The sequence below is a fragment of the Pristiophorus japonicus genome, chromosome 3 (assembly GCF_044704955.1).
Source record: "Pristiophorus japonicus isolate sPriJap1 chromosome 3, sPriJap1.hap1, whole genome shotgun sequence".
In the NCBI taxonomy this organism is placed as follows: Eukaryota; Metazoa; Chordata; class Chondrichthyes; family Pristiophoridae; genus Pristiophorus; species Pristiophorus japonicus.
Genome location: NC_091979.1, coordinates 220,727,472 through 220,746,608, shown reverse-complemented (window position 1 = coordinate 220,746,608; position 19,137 = coordinate 220,727,472). Strand labels below are relative to the sequence as shown.

The 19,137-nt window shown below is 48.2% G+C and overlaps 1 protein-coding gene and 1 pseudogene across 2 annotated transcripts in view; both read left to right on the top strand.

Annotated features, from left to right (window-relative positions):
* tspan15 (tetraspanin 15) overlaps positions 1 to 19,137 on the top strand; it is a 294,434-nt gene that overhangs the window by 181,909 nt on the left and 93,388 nt on the right. The window lies entirely within an intron of this gene.
* LOC139260421 (alpha-N-acetylneuraminide alpha-2,8-sialyltransferase-like) lies at positions 12,348 to 13,025 on the top strand (annotated as a pseudogene).

Genomic DNA, 19,137 nt, shown 5'->3' with positions numbered 1-19,137 from the left:
GATTTCCCTTGATAGCCACGGTTGAGCCACCTTCCCTTTTTTATTTTTACACCAGACAGGAATGTACAATTGTTGTAGTTCATCCATGCGGTCTCTAAATGTCTGCCATTGCCCATCCACAGTCAACTCCTTAAGTATCATTCGCCATTCTATCCGAGCCAATTCACGCCTCATACCTTCAAAGTTACCCTTCTTTAAGTTCTGGACCATGGTCTCTGAATTAACTGTTTCATTCTCCATCCTAATGCAGAATTCCACCATATTATGGTCACTCTTCCCCAAGGGGCCTCGCACAACGAGATTGCTAATTAATCCTCTCTCATTACACAACACCCAGTCTAAGATGGCCTCCCCCCTAGTTGGTTCCTCGACATAGTGGTCTAGAAAACCATCCCTTATGCACTCCAGGAAATCCTCCTCCACCGTATTGCTTCCAGTTTGGTTAGCCCAATCTATGTGCATATTAAAGTCACCCATTATAACTGCTGCACCCTTATTGCATGCACCCCTAATTTCTTGTTTGATGCCCTCCCCAACATCACTATTACTGTTTGGAGGTCTGTACACAACTCCCACTAATGTTTTTTCCCCTTTGGTGTTCTGCAGCTCTACCCATATAGATTCCACAACATCCAAGCTAATGTCCTTCCTAACTATTGCATTAATCTCCTCTTTAACCAGCAATGCTACCCCACCTTCTTTTCCTTTTATTCTATCCTTCCTGAATGTTTAATACCCCTGGATGTTGAGTTCCCAGCCCTGATCATCCTGGAGCCACGTCTCCGTAATCCCAATCACATCATATTTGTTAACATCTATTTGCACAGTTAATTCATCCACCTTATTACGGATACTCCTTGCATTAAGACACAAAGCCTTCAGGCTTGTTTTTTTTAACGCCCTTTGTCCTTTTAGAATTTTGCTGTACAGTGGCCCTTTTTGTTCTTTGCCTTGGGTTTCTCTGCCCTCCACTTTTCCTCATCTCCTTTCTGTCTTTTGCTTTTGTCTCCTTTTTGTTTTCCTCTGTCTCCCTGCATTGGTTCCCATCCCCCTGCCGTATTAGTTTAACTCCTCCCCAACAGCACTAGCAAACACTCCCCCCCCCCAGGACATTGGTTCCGGTCCTGCCCAGGTGCAGACTGTCCGTTTTGTACTGGTCCCACCTCCCCCAGAACCGGTTCCAGTGCCCCAGGAATTTGAATCCCTCCCTGCTGCACCACTGCTCGAGCCACGTATTCATCTGTGCTATCCTGCGATTCCTACTCTGACTAGCACGTGGCACTGGTAGCAATCCCGAGATTACTACTTTTGAGGTCCTACTTTTTAATTTAGCTCCTAGCCCCTTAAATTTGTTTCGTAGGACCTCATCCCTTTTTTTACCTATGTCGTTGGTACCAATGTGCACCACGACAACTGGCTGTTCTCCCTCCCTTTTTAGAATGTCCTGCACCCGCTCCGAGACATCCTTGACCCTTGCACCAGGGAGGCAACATACCATCCTGGAGTCTCGGTTGCAGCCGCAGAAACGCCTATCAATTCCCCTTACAATTGAATCCCCCATCACTATCGCTCTCCCACTCTTTTTCCTGCCCTCCTGTGCAACAGAGCCAGCCACGGTGCCATGAACTTGGCTGCTGCTGCCCTCCCCTGATGAGTCATCCCCCTCAACAGTGCTCAAAGCAGTGCATCTATTTTGCAGGGGGATGACCACAGGGGACCCCTGCACTACCTTCCTTGCACTGCTCTTCCTGCTGGTCTTCCATTCCCTATCTGGCTGTGGACCATTCACCTGCGATAAGACCAACTCGCTACATGTGCTACTCACGTCATTCTCAGCATCGTGGATGCTACAGAGTGAATCCACCCTCAGCTCCAACTCCGCAACGCGGTCCGTCAGGAGCTGGAGGCGGATACACTTCCTGCACACGTAGTCGTCAGGAACACTGATGTCGTCCCTGAGTTCCCACATGGTACAGGAGGAGCATAACATGTTACCGAGCTGTCCTGCCATGACTTAACCCTTAGATAAGCAACAACAATGCTAAAGTTTACTCACTGTTATAGAAGAGAAAAAAGAAAAACTACTCACCAATCACCAGCCAATCACTTACCCCCTTGGCTGTGACGTCATCTTTCTGTTTCTTTCTACTTTTTTGTCTTCTCCCTGTAGCTGCACAAGCTGTGCCTTTTATAGGCCTCACCAACGAACTCCCGACACCTCTCCACGCACCTCTCGCTGACTCTGGGCCCCGGACTCCCTGCTGTGCCTTTTATAGGCCTCACCAACGGACTCCCGACGCCTCTCCACGCACCTCTCGCCGACTCTGGGCCCCGGACTCCCTGCTGTGCCTTTTATAGGCCTCACCAACGGACTCCCGACGCCTCTCCACGCACCTCTCGCCGACTCTGGGCCCCGGACTCCCTGCTGTGCCTTTTATAGGCCTCACCAACGGACTCCCGACGCTTCTCCACGCACCTCTCGCCGACTTTCCACCAGCTAGCATGGCGAACAGGTCATCAGTTCTTGGTAACGGATACTGATCCTGTTTCGAAAATCAATTAATTGTAACCTTGTAGTCTCCACAAATCCTGACAGTGTCATCACTCTTTAAACACAGGAACAATGGGACTAGCCCACTCGTTAAACTCGATCGGTGATATGATCCCTTCACGCTGGAGTCTGTCAAGCTCAATTTCAACCTTCTCCCTCATCATGTACGGAACAGACCGAGCTTTGTGATAGACAGGCCTTGCATTGGAGTCCATGTGAATCTGCACCATGGCTCCCGTAAAATTGTCAAACAAAGAAGGAAACTTTTTCAATACTTGAGCACACAAGTATCATCCACCGAGGATAACATCTTGACATCATTCCAGTTCAGCTTGATTTTCTCGAGCCAATTCCTGCTGAACAGCGTTGGACCATTACCTCGGTCGATCCATAATGGTAGGTTGTGAACCACACCATCATATGACACCTCGATTGCTGCACTGCTGAGCACCGGTATGAGTTCTTTAGTGTAAGTATGCAACCTGGCATTGACTGGACTCAGCTTCAGTTTCACGGCCTTAGTGTCCCACAGCTTGTCGAATGTCCTTTGGCTCATGATCGACTGGCTCGCACCCGTATCCAGTTCCATTGATACAGGTACGCTATTCAGCTTCACATTAACAACTATTGGCTGGTTCTTGCTCAGGAACGAATACAGTCCATTCACTTCCTCCTCTGGTTGCGTATCCGTGCCATCACTGAATTGGTCCTCATCAACCACGTGGTGAGCCGCATCACGCTTGCTCCGTTGTGGACACATCCTGTGAAGATGCCCCACTTTCGAACATCCGTTGCATGAGTATTGTCTAAACCGACACTGATGAGGCCCCCACAACGCCAACAGGGTGAAATCTGGTTCGAACCAGTTGGCGGGCTCTGAGCAGCGGCAGGTTTCGCGTAAGCAGCTCTGCCCGAAGACGACGCCATGTTGTTTACTGTACTTGCCGTAGAACTCCGACTCTTCGATGATATCTGCCTCCAATTATCATCCATCATCTTGCATGCCTGGGCAGTCGCGATGGCCTTTTTCAAATCCAGCGTCTCTGCAGCAAACAGCTTCCTTAAGATCGCATCACGAAGACATCACGCAGCATGTCTTCCAGCATGTTCCCGAACTTACACGGCTCAGCAAGACATCGCAGGTCGGCGACAAATCCAGCACGTCCTGGCCCTCAGCACAAACATGCATGTAGAAACGGTAGTGTGATATGATCCCCTCTTTTGGCTTCAGATGGTTGCCCACCAACGTACACAATTCCTCATACCCTTTTTCCGCCGGACATACAGGCGAGAGAAGACTCTTCATGAGGCCGTAAATTTTCGGACCACAAACGGTGAGGAGAACTGCCCTGCACTTAGCTGCGTAGGCCTCTGCCTCCATGCCGTTGGCCACAAAATACTGATCCAGGCGGTCGATAAAATCTGCCCAATCCTCGCCCTCCACGAATCTCTCCAGGATTCCAACAGTGCCCATTGTGCATGAGAAGGTTTTTAAATTACCTCGTCGTCAATTGTAATGACTCAAGAGTCTGGTTACTGTAAACTCACGCAGGTGCAACCTGATCCATCTTTATTCCAGCCCAAGAGTGCCAGCTTGACAAAGACACACAGCTTATATACAGGTGACCAAGCACACAGACCACATGCATACAGCCCGATGATCTCCGATCGCGGCACCCTCTGGTGTCTGGTGACCCCCAAGCATTAATACATAACATTATTGATGAGTAAGTGCCACTTGATAGCACTGTCGACGATACCTTCCATCACTTTGCTGTTGATTGAGATCAGACTGATGGGGCAATAATTGGCTGGATTGGATTTGCCCTGCTTTTGTGGACAGGACATACTTAGGCAGTTTTCCACTTTGTCGGGTAGATGCCAGTGTTGCAACTGTATGGAGCAGCTTGGCTAGAGGCGCAGCTGGTTCTGGAGCACAACTGTTCAGCACTACACCCTGGATGTTGTCAGGGCCCATAGCCTTTGCTGTATCCAGTGCGCTCGAACGTTTCTTGATATCACTTGGAGTGAATCGAATTGGCCTCAGTAGGAGACCGATATGGACTCATCCACTCGGCACTCTGGCTGAAGGTTGTGTAGACCGAGTGCAGAAAAATACTTTCTGCCTGTGTCCAATGAAAGAAGTGTTTGTGGCAAAGGGTGAATTCATTTTATTGGAGTGAGTGAATTGGTGAAATGCATGTGAAGTGGAGTTGAACTTATTTCATGTTTTACTTAACTTTTTTGAAGCTTTTTATTTTTGTTTTTCAAATGTTTTATCATATAACTATTATGCTGGTATTTAATGGGTTGCTTTAAAAAGAATGTGCAAGCTGTGGGTAGTATCATCCATTGACCACAAATTTCAGGGAATAGTGGCCACATCAAAATTAATGAATGGAAAATGGTGTGAAGTGCATCTTTGATTTCCTGTTGGTAGCACTAACTTGGAAAATAGGCCCTTAGTATACACAGTTTTCCCTATAGGTATACATTTTATATAAAGGTCGATGGAAAAGTCTGACCAGCAGCTAGCAATTATGGGGTGGTCTTTGGATGAACCAGGCACTTAATGCTGCTGTTATTTGTTTGTAGGCAGAGGAGTGGGAACATTACTGTATTCTGAAGGCTGAAAATGTACTGAACAGTTTGCAGTCTTGGCACAGTTCTAAGCATTCGAAGTGATTTATCCAGAGTTAGTATATTGTGTAGATGTGAGTACCGTGGCACCATCAATAAGTGTGAGTATCATGCCACACCATCAGTAAGTGTGAGTACCGCATCTACCCGAGAGGGCAGATGGGGCCTCGGCTTAATGTCTCATCTGAAAGACAGTAGGTTGTGCTTTCTTTATGAAATCAGATTTTGATAGATTATCGACAGTGAATGATTTGCAGGCAATAGAAAACTGCATTCAGTTGTTAATCACCTGTATTATTTGAACTTGCTGAAAGACTGTAGTGTCTCCATTAATGATTGTTCTGATCTTTGACCATTGTGCAGAGGAACTGTTGCCAAAGACCATTAGCCGAGTAATGAAAGCTTTATTAGCCGAGAACTGACAGAAAGATTCACTGTGCCCATAGGTAGAGCTTTGAGACTTTTGTGGTTTTTCAGATTTTGCATGTTGTCTGCTGAACCAAAGTAATGTGCATTACAAAATTAGAGGCTAGAAGTGACTAACAAGAGCTCAGAAATAACCCAAGTAGTTATGTTGATGTTCACTTTGGGTAATCATAGAGACTTCAGTATGATGTACTTGGGCACAGGGGTAGACTAGCCCCTCGAGCCTGTTCCCCCATTCAATTAGATCAAGGCTGATCTGCACCTCAACTACATTTACTCATTTACTACATTTGCTCCACATCACTTCTAAACACAACTCCATAGCAGTTCTTTAAAAAAAGACTTGGATTTATATCCTTACCTTGTAATGTGTTTCATTACATTACTAGGCTGAGCCACGGGCCTTTAATGAATTAAAATCATTAATTCAAAATTCAGAGACTTGAGCACAAGAATCTAGGCTGGCACTCTAGTGCAATACTGAGAGAGTGCAACACTGTCGGAGGTGCCTAATTTCAGATGAGACATTAAACCGAGGTCCTATCTGCCCTCTAAGGTGGACGTAAAAGATCCCATGGCACTATTTAGAAGAACAGGGGAGTTCTCCCCCGGTATCCTGGCTAATATTTATGACTCATTCAACATTACTAAAACAGATGATCTGGTCGTTATCATAGTGCTGTTTGTGGGACCTTGCTGTGCGCAAATTGACTGCCGCATTTCCTAAATTACAACAGTGACTACACATCAAAAGTACTTCATTGGCTGTAAAGCAATTTGAGACGTCCTGAGGTCGTGAAAGGCACCATATAAATCCAAGTCTTCCTTTATTTCTTTTTTAAAGAACTGCCATGGAGTTGTGTTTAAAAGTGATGTCAGTGATAATGAATTACATTACAAATATTTAAAACAGGTTGGAAACTTTAAAATCCCTTATACAGTCATTTCGAAGTAAAACCGTTGCTTCTTGCTTGCTTATTCTTCTGCTTGAAAAGTGAAGGTTTCAGATTGATGGCAATGAATTGGAAAATGAAAATCTTCCTACAGTATAAGATATGTAATTATTTCTGTTCTTTTGAAAATGAAGACAAAAATGTGTTGAACATCCAAAAAATAGGATAAGATTAGAACTTATCCCATAAGATACAAAGGACTGCAGGATTCCCTTTGCAATTGTGTCTGAGAGCCATATCACCTCTTCAATTTGAATCTGAAATGTTGCTAAACTCCTAGCATGTCACAGTCTCTGACATGCCACAGAGTCACTGGATTTTCTATATAAGCTCAAATACCTGCTGAAAGTTTTCATGCTGCATCAGATAGTACCATGATGACAGGAGAGAGTAAAGTTTTAATTGCACATGCATCTTAGGAGACTTTCTAGTTTCTTTCCCAATGGGAGAGTCCTATACTGTAAGACTAATTCCACTGCTTTCAGTGACAAAAGTGTGACTCAAGACACTGCAAAACTACTGAATAATAATCAGCCCATTCTCTCACCTATAAGCAGACTTTACTGAACAGTTCCATCATTATATGGAAACTAATTGGCCATCCTTTTGGAAAAATATAACTCTTGTCATAACCTAGAATTGTGACGTGTTTCAACATAAATCAAGTTAATTTTCAGTGAAGGAGGTCCTCAACCTCATATTTCCCATTGCATTTACAGATGTAACATGTTAAATATAGGATAACACACGTGATTGTGTGCTTGAAACAGGAAGGGGTTTTGGTATTAAACCTCAGCATGTAAGTAAGGGATATATACATACATTATCTATATAATATATTAAAATCTGTACGTGGGTTCACATTCCACTGAAAATACTATGTAAACATTTCCTATGGGCATTCTCGTGTTAAAATGTCTCCAGATGGTTTTTACTCTACCTGTCAATTTTTCCCTGTGATGGCAGTCGTTGGCACTGTAATACGAATTTCCCATATTAGTATTTGAGACAGGTAATATCTGGCTATAACACTACCACATGCTGCTGAGGAGCCAAAGATTTTGTTGAGCCCCATCTGTTGTTTCCACAGCAAGTATTATTAAATTTAAATGTTGATAATTTACATTTATTTTTAGTAGCTCCTTGGGTGTTGCTGCGAGGTGTTCCCCTCGTTTCCCATGATGCTGGCCCAGGACTGCAAGTGCAAAATGATACTGCTTTAAATTTGAATTTAGAAATATTATTAAAATGTTTATGGGCTCGAATTTGCCTTGGGTAATTACTGCGAATTAATCGTGTTCACTGTTACAACTCCTTTGAATCCCCACTGACACCTGGGAGTCCCTGGCCAAAGACCGCCCGAAGTGGAGGAAGTGCATCCGGGAGGGCGTTGAGCACCTCGAGCCTCATCATCGCGAGCATGCAGAAATCAAACGCAGGCGGCGGATAGAGCGTGCGTCAGACCAGTCCCACCCACCCTTTCCCTCAATGACTATCTGTCCCACCTGTGACAGAGACTGTGGCTCTCATATTGGACTGTTCAGCCACCTAAGGACTCATTTTTAGAATGGAAGCAAGTCTTCCTCGCTTCCGAGGGACTGCCTATGATGATGATGATGAGGAGGTTTCTATGTAACACCAGTAGGTGGCAATCTTTCGCTGTTAATCCAGTCACTGGCTTGTAGCAGTTCCCTATGGTACTGCCAGATGGTGCTCTATTATCTTTTCCCCATAAATCACAGAAAATTATTTCAAGAAATTTATTTGTACATTTTTCTCAGCAACTGAAATTTCTAATGTCCAAAATAAAGGTTGAAATCAAATAAAAAGTTCCCAAAACGATATACTTCACAATAATGTAGATGAATTTACCCACTGAATTGTATTTTGAGACTTTTACAGGGCGAAATTGCCCCTTTTATCGATGGCTGTTAGCGCCTCTGGGGCGCAAAATGGATTTCGCCCGGGCACAACGCAAAAATCGTCCCCCGCGAAATTGGGCAGGGGTTTTGCCAGGAGCGCCCCGCTGAGTCCCTTACCGCCTCGGAAGTCAAATTGCCTCGCGCAACCTACCTTAGCACCCGGCAATGATGATTGAACTGTCAACTTGCAGTCGGGAACCGGATGCAGCAGCGCTATTTATGGGCGCCATCTTGGAAACTATTTTCGGCCATTACCTTTTTCTGCTTTCCAACAGTTAAGCAGAGTGGACCAATAGTAGCGATTTTTAGCTCAAAGGATCTTCTGCCTCCCAACTTTTCCCCTGTATAACTCATGGCAGTTTTGAAGTTCAACCATTTTTGTTGCTTCATGAGGGCTGTGCTGACACTCGTCCTCTTGCTCTGATGTCACCGTCAGAGGATGCTTAGATGAAGACAAAGGCGCCGCCAATTACAGCGGGAAAGGCATAGAGAGAGGGAGCACCACAGGGGGAGACCCATAGAGCAAGCCACAAGGAGAGGAACAGGGAAAGGCAAAAGTACAGGCACAGACAAATACATGCAGCAGCACAGGGACAACCAGAGGCAGCAGCACATCTTGCCAGAGGAAGAAGGCGCCACGGGGCTGGCAACAGGAGGCCTTAATCTCCCAGGGTATTCCGGCAGCAGTTCTCCTACATCAATTTCACAGAGGAGCAGTGTGTGCGAAGGCGGCATTTCAGCAAGGACGTGGTCACAGAGCTTTGTCATTGACTGCAACCAGACCTCGAGCCTTATATCAGGGTGAAGACGATTCCCTCAGTGGCAGTCAAGCTCACCATTGCGCTCAATTTCTACACCAGTGGATCGTTCCAGGGAGCAACAGGAGACATCTTCAACATCTCCCCATTTGCCGTCCATTGCTCCATCTGCAAGGTCACAGATGCTTTGTACAGAAGGAGGAGGGACTACATCTCTTTCCCCATGAGCAGAGAAAACCAGCACGAGTGTTCTTGCCAGGATAGCGGGCTTCCCCATGGTGCATCATCATCATAGGCAGTCCCTTGGAATCGAGGAAGACTTGCTTCCACTTTTAACATGAGTTCTTAGGTGGCTGTACAATCCAATACGAGAACCACAGTCTCTGTCGCAGGTGGGACAGATAGTCGTTGAGGGAAAGTGTGGGCAGGGAGCCTGGTTTGCCGCAAACTCCTTCCGCTGCCTCCGCTTGATTTCTGCGTGCTCTCGGCGACGATACTCGAGGAGCTCCACGCCCTCCCGAATGCACTTCCTCCACTTAGAGCGGCCTATGGCCAGGGGCTCCCAGGTGTCAATGGGGATGTCGCACTTTATCAGGGAGGCTTTGAGGGTATCCTTGTAACGTTTCCTCTGCCCGCCTTTGGCTCGTTTGCCATGGATGAGTTCCGAGTAGAGCACTTGCTTTGGGAGTCTCATGTCTGGTATGCGAACTATGTGACCTGGCCAGCGGAGCTGATGAAGTGTGGTCAGTGCTTCAATGCTGGGGATGTTGGCCTGGACGAAGACGCTAATGTTTGTGCATCTGTCCTCCCAGGGGATTTGCAGGATCTTGCGGAGACATCGCTGGTGCTATTTCTCCAGCGACTTGAGGTGTCTACTGTACATGGTCCACGTCTCTAAGCCATACAGGAGGGCGGGTATTACTACGGCACTGTAGACCATGAGCTTGGTGACAGTTTTGAGGGCCTAGTCTTCAAACACACTTTTCCTCAGGCAGCTGAAGGCTGCACTAGCGCACTGGAGGCGGTGTTGGATCTCGTCATCAATGCCTGCTCTTGTTGATAGGAGACTCCCGAGATAGGGGAAGTGGTCCACGTTGTCCAGGGCCACGCCGTGGCTCTTGATGTCTGGGCGGCAGTGCTGTGCAGCGAGGACAGGCTGGTAGAGGACCTTTGTCTTACTAACATTTAGCGTAAGGCCCATGCTTTCATACACCTCGGTAAATGCTTCGACTATGTCCTGGAGTTCAGCCTCTGTGTATGCACAGACACAGGTGTTGTCCGCGTACTGTAGCTCGACAACAGAGGTTGGAGTGGTCTTGGACCTGGCCTGGAGACGGCGAAGGTTGAACAGCTTCCCACTGGTTCTGTAGTTTAGTTCCACTCCAGGGGGAAACTAATCAAGTGTGAGGTGGAGCATGGCAGCGAGGAAGATTGAGAAGAGGATTGGGGCGATGACACAGCCCTGCTTGACCCCGGTCCAGATGTGAATTGGGTCTATGATGGATCCATTGGTAAGGATCACAGCTTGCATATCGTCATGGAGCAGGCGGAGGATGGTGACGTACTTTTGGGGACATCCGAAACCCATGGTGCAGGATGCCATCGACTGCACGCATGTCGCTTTGAGGGCACCGCATCACAATCCTGAGGGCTCACTTTTCCCCAAAGCGTTTTTTTGGCATACTTGGAGTTGCACCCGTTTCTTGGGGGCCCAAGTATGCCAAAAAAAATGTCTATGTTTCCCCGTTTGATTTCTTCATTTTGGCGCAGCCTAACCTGAGCTTTAGTTTTGGGGGTGGAGCCTTGATCTGCGCCAAAAAGATTAGATTGCCACGGTAACCAGGGATACAATGCGGGCTGAGGCTGCAAAGTGAAACATACAGCCAGCTCGCAACACATTAAAATACATTGTAGCAACTTACCTCCAATTATTAAAGTCCCATTTCCCCCCCGCATCCTGATGCCGGTCGGATCCCGTCCCCATCCCAGGCCGAAGGGCCTTCCGGTCTGCTCCCCTAGCCCTGGCTGAGTGACCTGCCGGTCCACTCCCCCCTGCTTCGCCCAACCAAGTGACCTGCTAGTCTACCCCGCTGCCCCTAGCCCTGGCTGAAGGGCCTCCCGATCCACTCCCGCTCCTAGTCCCGAGTGTCATGCCGGTCTGCTCCCCCGCTCCTAGCCCCGAGTGCCTTGCCGGTTCGCTCCCCTAGCCCTGGTCAAAGGGGCTCCCGGTCCGCTCCCCCACCCTTAGCCCTGACCGAAGGGCGTCCCGATCTACTCCCCCGCCTCTAGCCCTGGCCGAGTGGCTTGCTGGTCCACTCCCCCACCCGCCTCGAGTGCCTTGCCGGTCCGCTCCCCCACCCACCCCTAGCCCCGAATGCCTTGCTGGTCTGCTCCCCTAGCCCTGGCCGAAGGGCTTGCCAGTCCGCTCCTCCATCCGCCCAGAGTGCCTTGCCAGTCTGCTCCCCTAGCCCAGGCCGAATGGCCTCACGGTCCGCTACCCCATCCCTAGCCCTGGCCGAGTGGCCTCCCAGTCCTATCCACTCCCTCTCCCCTGTCCCAGGCCTAATAGCCTCTTCCCTCCCATCCCCTCACCTAACTATACCCAAAAGGCTTCTCCACCCCGCCCCCCCATTCTCTTTACCCTCGCTCTACCTCTCCTGTTGCTGCTGTCCGGGCATCTGCTGCACTTACCTGCGCCGATTTCCTTAACTCTCCAGAAGGCTTTTCTGCAGAGGCCACATACGCCGGCCTAAGAAGAACTGGAGTAACTCTCAGCTGGCCAAACTTCCCTAAATGGCCAGAATTGGTGCAGGTGGCAGGTTATGTCCCCTTTGTCTGAAAAAAAAACGTACCTAAAAAATCGTAACTAACTGAGTTACTTTGGTGCAAATTGATCAGGGAAACTTGGATTTTTTAAACTTAGGCCAAAAAAAGTGTCCTACTCTTTTTAAAAAAAAAAAGGCGCAAATCACTGGGGAAAATTGAGCCCTCATCTTCTGTAACCGCAAAGGCTACCACTCACTGACTGTCCAGTTGGTGTGCGACCACACACGCAGAATAATGACCGTGAATGCTCTCTATTCTGGCAGCAGCCACGATGCCTTCATCCTGCGCCAGCCCCCCGAATAAAGGTCGCGGTTGGCACACTGGTCTGCTCTCAAGGCAAAGGATATGTTCTAATGGAGGAGTTCTAACTAACAGCAGCTGTGGAATGGAAATAAATTAGGCTGACTTTGTATTCAGGTGGGATTATATGGATGATGTGGGAACGAAAACAGATATTGTGACAGCCAATCCAAATATCATTACAAGGAGGTACCAAAGTCTGGATTTAAGGAGAAAACCTTTTGTGGACTATATATCTGCCTATAAAGATACATTTATTCTGCTGCCTGCATTTTCTTATTCAATGAACACGTCACCTTCATTTAAAGTTTCTTACACTCTGCAAGATTTTGGAATGAAACAGAAGGCAATATTTTTAAATCCATCATACATGAAAACTGTTGGTCCATTCTGGAAAGGTAAAGGTGTTAAAGAGAAACGTCTTTCTAGTGGTTTCATTATATTAAGCGCAGCAATGGAGCTGTGTGAGGAAGTATGGGTGTATGGATTCTGGCCCTTCTCTAAAGATGTGCATGGAAACCAGTTCCACCATCATTACTATGACAATATGATGCCAGGTAAAATTCACTCAATGCTGAATGAATTCTACAAACTTCTGCAGCTTCACATGAAAGGCATTGTGAAACTGCACGCCGATAAATGTGAATAAATATACGATTGATATACTGCAGGAGACCAACTTTATTAGTTTGTGAATCATAGTACAAAATATATTTTTATTAATTGATGCATGTTATTGTGGTGATAATTGTGGAGAGCGTTTTTAGATGATTCCGGTGAGGAGAGGCTTGAGATGCTCAGACTTTTTTCACTGATGTAGGGAAGGATGTGAGATAGGCCACAAATGAGGCCAGGACCCAGATATGCTGAGTCTCGGCCTTATGGCTGAATTCCACAATAGTCTTTTGGAGACATAAATAAGGATTAAACAGGGTCACGGCTGGGGGCATGGACTGACTATGTTAAGGGACCTGGCATTGGGTAACCAGAGATACGCCTAGTGAGACATATCTTGCCAATACCTTTGAATGTGGGGCACATCTGGGGGTTCAAGGCTGTTATCGTGTTCTGAGTTCCTGAAGAGAAACCAAATTTTATTTTTTAATTAAATGCAGCCCCTTATAAATGGGACCACTGAGAGCCTTCTGTTTCCGAGGTGAAGACACCTCCCCCGGCCTGATACTTTCCGGCTACATCCATCCACCTTGGCTCCATATCCCTTAATACCTTTGTCTAGCAAAAATCTATTGATCTCAGATTTATAATTATTATTTGAGCTAACATCTACTGCTTTTTGTGAGAGAGTTCCACACTTCTAGCACCCTTTGTGTGACGGAGTATTTCCTAACCTCTTCTGGCTGGCCTGACTCTGATTTTAAGGTTATGTTCCCTTGTCCTGGGCTTCCCCACCAGCAGAAAAGGTTTTTTATCTACTGTAACAATTCCTCTCAAATCCTAAAAATCTCAATCAAGTCACCTTCTATATTCCAGGGAAAACAAGCCTAGTTTATGTAATCTCTCCTCATAATTTAACTGTTGGTGCCCTGGTAACATTCTGGTACAGCTATGGAGAGAACCCAGGCATGGTATTCGTTTCGGATTGTTCTAGCAAATGCAATGTGCCGAATGGCTAACTTGTCTCAGGGACTGGAAAAGTTAGATGCGGGAAGAATGTTCCCGATGTTGGGGAAGTCCAGAACCAGGGGACACAGTCTTAGGATAAGGGGTAGGCCATTTAGGACTGAGATGAGGAGAAACTTCTTCACTCAGAGAATTGTTAACCTGTGGAATTCCCTGCCGCAGAGAGTTGATGATGCTAGTTCATTGGATATATTCAAGAGGGAGTTAGATGTGGCCCTTACGGCTAAAGGGGTATGGAGAGAAATCAGGAAAGGGGTACTGAGGGAATGATCAGCCATGATCTTATTGAATGGCCTACTCCTGCACCTATTTTCTATGTTTCTATGATATCCGCTATCCACCTGGCTCATGACGCCCCTCCGCATCCCCACCACTCCTGCCCAGCACTTGTACAATGAGAGCCATGCTGCCACCAGGAACATCATTGAGCAGCCCATCGGAGTGCTGAAGCAATGGTTCCACACGGGAGGAGTCCTGCAGTACTCGCCTGAGCGGGTGTCCCTTTTCGTCATCGTCTGCTGCATGCTGCACAATCTGACCATCATGAGGGCACAGCCATTGCCACCTCAGGAGGAGGAGCAGGAGCAACAGCAGGAGGAGGAGGAGGAGCAGCAACAGCTCGACAGAGGAGGCAGCAACTCCATCGCGATCCTGCAAGGGAGGTTCGCGACCATCTCATTGGAGCTCGTTTCCACTGATTTCCATCCCACTTCCTGTGGACATCCCCATTATCACATCAATTTGCCCTTCCATACCAAAACCCCAAGACTGAAATGAGAGACAACAGCAAACATCAATATTGATCAAACAATAAAATATATAATTGTGTACTTATTCATCACCCTTGTGCATTTTCTTATAGCCCCTTTTTCGTTGACCTATTCAAATATTCCTCTGCGGTGTGTCCTCTGTGGCTGCAGCATGACTGGTGGAAGGCTGCTGTGTGTCAGGGCCAGAGACGACAGATGGCCTTGCAGGACGCCCTCGACCAACTCTGGGCCTGGAAGGCCCGGCTGCATACTGCACCACCTTAGGCTGCGCAGCGGCAGTCTGGGCTGGCTGGGTGACAGGCAGCGCCAAGTGCAATGGCGGAGTGGCAGTGGTGGGATCAGGAATGCTGAGAGAGGACAGCAGGTTCCTGCTCCACTGACCCACTGCAACTCCCCCAGGGCAGCACCTCAGCATCCCCACCAATCTGCTGGAGCACAGATTGCTGGACTGCGACACCGTGTGATCCCCGGTCGACTGCGTGGCATGCTGCTGAGATTGCATGACATCACCAAGATGTTGAGTGGCATGAAGCTTAGACTGCATGAGAGCAATCTGAGCATCCATGCAAGCAACCATTGACTCTATTGCAGCACCAGGACATTGCGTTGCTTCCGCCTGTGTCGCAACGGAAGCTGTCACATCGCCCATGACACATGTCATGAGGTCTGGATCTGGATGGTCTCTCTGGGAGTCCACCATCATCTGCACACTGGCAATGATGGGCTCCATGATGTATGCAGAGATGTGTACAATGCAGGAGGTGCACTCTTCCATGCTCCTTACCACTTTCGAAGTGCATGGCCATCACCCTTTGTGTGAACACTTCTCCATCGAGGTCCTCATCTGAATCCTGTGCAACAGAACTCGCGTGTGAACTCGCCCTCTGGGGAGGTGGCTCCTGAGGTTCCCTTTCCCCTTGAACGTGCTGCAGTCCGCTGGGATCACCCAGTGCAGAACCATGTACTAAGCTAATCTCTGAGGAGTGGGTAGTGTCTAAGCTGGTGCCTGCAGGTGAGAGCAGCAATGACACCGTGCTTGGCTCCTCCTTCTCCCCTCTTCATCCTCGTGACTCAGTTAGAGGGGGCTCAGGCACAGGCTGCTCATCTGCTGCATGGTTATTTAAAAGCATAAATGGCACAAGCTTCGCGTTAAGGTTAGGGCAGGGTGGTAGGAATGGAGCAAGAAAGGCAGACAGAATGAGGAGCTGGAAAGTGATAAGGAGGCCTTCTGGTTTAATGGGGAAGTGGGATGAGATAAAGATACCATTGTTACCCCTAGCGGGCTCGACGTCTCCGCCGGCCATGGTGTCCACCACCTACAGGCCAATGAGCCACAGCACTCACTCCTCCAGGTCAGTCAGCTGGTGCAGTTCAGCTTCCCCCCCCCTCTAGTCTGCTGCTGCTCTATTCTGTTGTGTGCCATCTTGGCCTGCAAAAGAAAGGAATTTGTGTGAGTAGGAGTCCAGTTATGTATGTGGAAGAAATGCCTGCCGTGGTTAAATAGCTGTGAATGTAGGCAAGGCGTGCAACGAGGCTGTGACTGTGAGTAGGCACAGATGGTTGGTGGCTGCATGCTGGGTGAAGTGCTGGTTTGCAGTGTGTCCACAGACAGAGGATCAGAGGCTGATATACAAGAGTTATGCAAACGTACTCGCGTTGACCACCCGACTGAGGTCGTTGAATTTCTTGCGGCATTATGTTGGGCTTCTGTCGACCAACATGCTGGCCGACACCTCCACGGCCACCTCTTCCCACATGGCCCTAAAAACCTGTGGAGTTTGCCTTCTCCCAGATGGAGGGAACAGTGCATCCATCCTTCTCTCCACTGCCCCCACCAATGTCTCCAATGCCAGGTCATTGAAACAAGTGGCCCTTCTATGAGGTATTGGAGCAGCCATTGCAGACCTTCCTTGAAGTTCTCGGTCAACTCCAGCAATAATGAAAATGACCAGGTGCTGCCTGAAACGGCATCCCCTTTAAGAACTGGATTGAGCAGCAGGCCGATTATCACTGAATGAAAGTCAGCTGAAATTGGGTGCAGCTCTGGTAATAGCACCCCATTGAGGCCATTAACGTCTCAGATACCGCCCCCCATAATTTCTGAGGGAAAAGTGCCCAATTTCCCACAATTTTGCAGCCCATCTCGCCAGGCGCTAAATTTTCAAACAGATAAAACTTAGCACCCAAACGTGGCGCTACCCAATTTCGCCCCATTAATGCCTTCATCAGCATTTTAACTTGAAGGGCTCAGCACCTCCATACACATGGGGCTCAATTTTCCCAAGTATTTGCTCTTTTTTTTTGGAGTACACTGCTTTTTCTGGTCTAACTTAAAAATCCCCAGTTTCCCCAATCAATTTGCACCAGTGTAACTGACTTAGTTACGTTTTTTTTAGGTAAGTTTTTTTCTCAATAGGGACGTTACCAGCCACCTACGCCAATTCTGGCCATTTAGGCAACTTTGGCCAGCTAATAGTTACTCCATTTCTCTTAGGCCAGCATATGTGGCCACTCGAGAAAACCCTTGCGGAATGTAAGAGAATCAGCGCAGGTAAGTACATCGGAGACCATTCGGCCTGGGCTAGGGGCGGGAAGCGGAGTGGACCTGGACCGGCATGAAATCGGGGGCCAGAGAGCGGCGGGAAGGCACCTGAGAGGCTCGGGGTGAAGGGAGCGACCTTGGCCGGCACAAAATCAGGGGCCACAGACAGGTCCTCACCACAGCGGACCAGGAAGACACCTCACTTGGGAACCGGAGAGGGTCGCAGACAGCCGATCTGAAGGCTTGGTGCCTGGGGAGGGGGAAGGGAGAGAGAGGTCACAAGACTCAAGGGGGGTGGGGGGGGGGGGCGGTGGAGGGAGAGAGGAGAGGACAAAAGATCTTTGGGTGTGGTCCATTCATACAGACCTTGGGGAGAGAGAGAACTGCAAACCTATGCTGCCTGCTTTCCTGCCGTTTTGAGCTTTGAAAGTTTAACTTTAAGTATGGGGGCAATACTGACAATGCCATACCTTGTGCGAGCGTTCTGCATCATTGTGCTACGTAGGAGACAATTGATTAGAGCTCATCACGTCAGGAACATCAGAACCGGTACGGTGCTGGGCAGGAGTCCTTACTCACCTCGGGAATATCGAGACAGGCATTCGTACCTGCACCTGAGTGATGCAGACTGTGTCAGAAGGCTGTGTTTCCGCAGAGAAGTTGTCCGTGAGATCTGTGAGTTGCTGAGACCTGACCTGCAGCCGAGAAGCATCAGGAGGACTGCTTTGTCAGTTGAAGTGAAGATTACAGCTGCACTTTCATTTTATGCCTCTGGATTGTTTCAAGCTACAACTGGAGATGTGTGCGCCATCTCTCAACATGCAATACATGTCTCCATTCGCCAGGTCACGGCTGCACTGTATGCAAGGAGGAATGACTTCAAGTTCCCAATGACCGCCCTAGCAATCCATGACAGGGCTGTGGGGTTCTCAAGGATTACTGGCTTCCCAAAAGTACAGGGCTGCATTGATTGCACCCACATCGCCTTGCGAGCATTTTTGGAGGATTCCGAGATGTTCAGGAACAGAAAAGGCTTCCACTCCATTAATGTGCAGCTCGTGTGTGACGACATGCATCGCATCATGTCAATCGATACAAGATACCGTGGGAGCACCCATGATGCGTTCATCCTACACGACAATGTTATATCTGCCATGTTTCAGCAGCAGCCAGAAGGGCGGAGCTGGTTACTGGGAGACAAAGGGTACGGCCTCGCCACCTGGCTCATGACGCCCCTACGCGTAACCCAGATGGAAGCTGACCGTGAATACAACATGTCGCACATTGCCGCGCGCAGCATCATAGAGAGGACCATTGGCATCTTGAAACAGCATTTCCGATGCCTGGACCATTCCGGAGGCTACTTGCAATACTCCCCTGAGATTGTCGGTCAGTTCACTGTTGTGTGCTGCATAACTTAGCCATCATGAGACAGCAGCAGCTGGTAGTGGAAGACCCACCTGCAGTGAGAGTGGCTGAAGATAATGATGTGGAAGATGCAGGTGATGAGCAGGAGGAGGAGGATGATGACGAGGATGAGGAAACCATGTAAGTGCCTGAGGCCGGAGCACAACGGCCGAGGAGGGCGGACCATCGTGCTCCCTTAACGATTGCTCGAGCCTCACGCCAGCAGTTCATCCATGAATGCTTTACTGATGCCTGAGGGCTCAGCGACAACTATTGCACGTGGACATGTTTATTGTTTGGAGCTGTTCCGTAATGTTGTGTTATGTTAATGGAACATGATTCAGTTTTAATGTAAAATATATTTTATTCAAAAGTTTACAATGTACTTAACTTTACTGTAA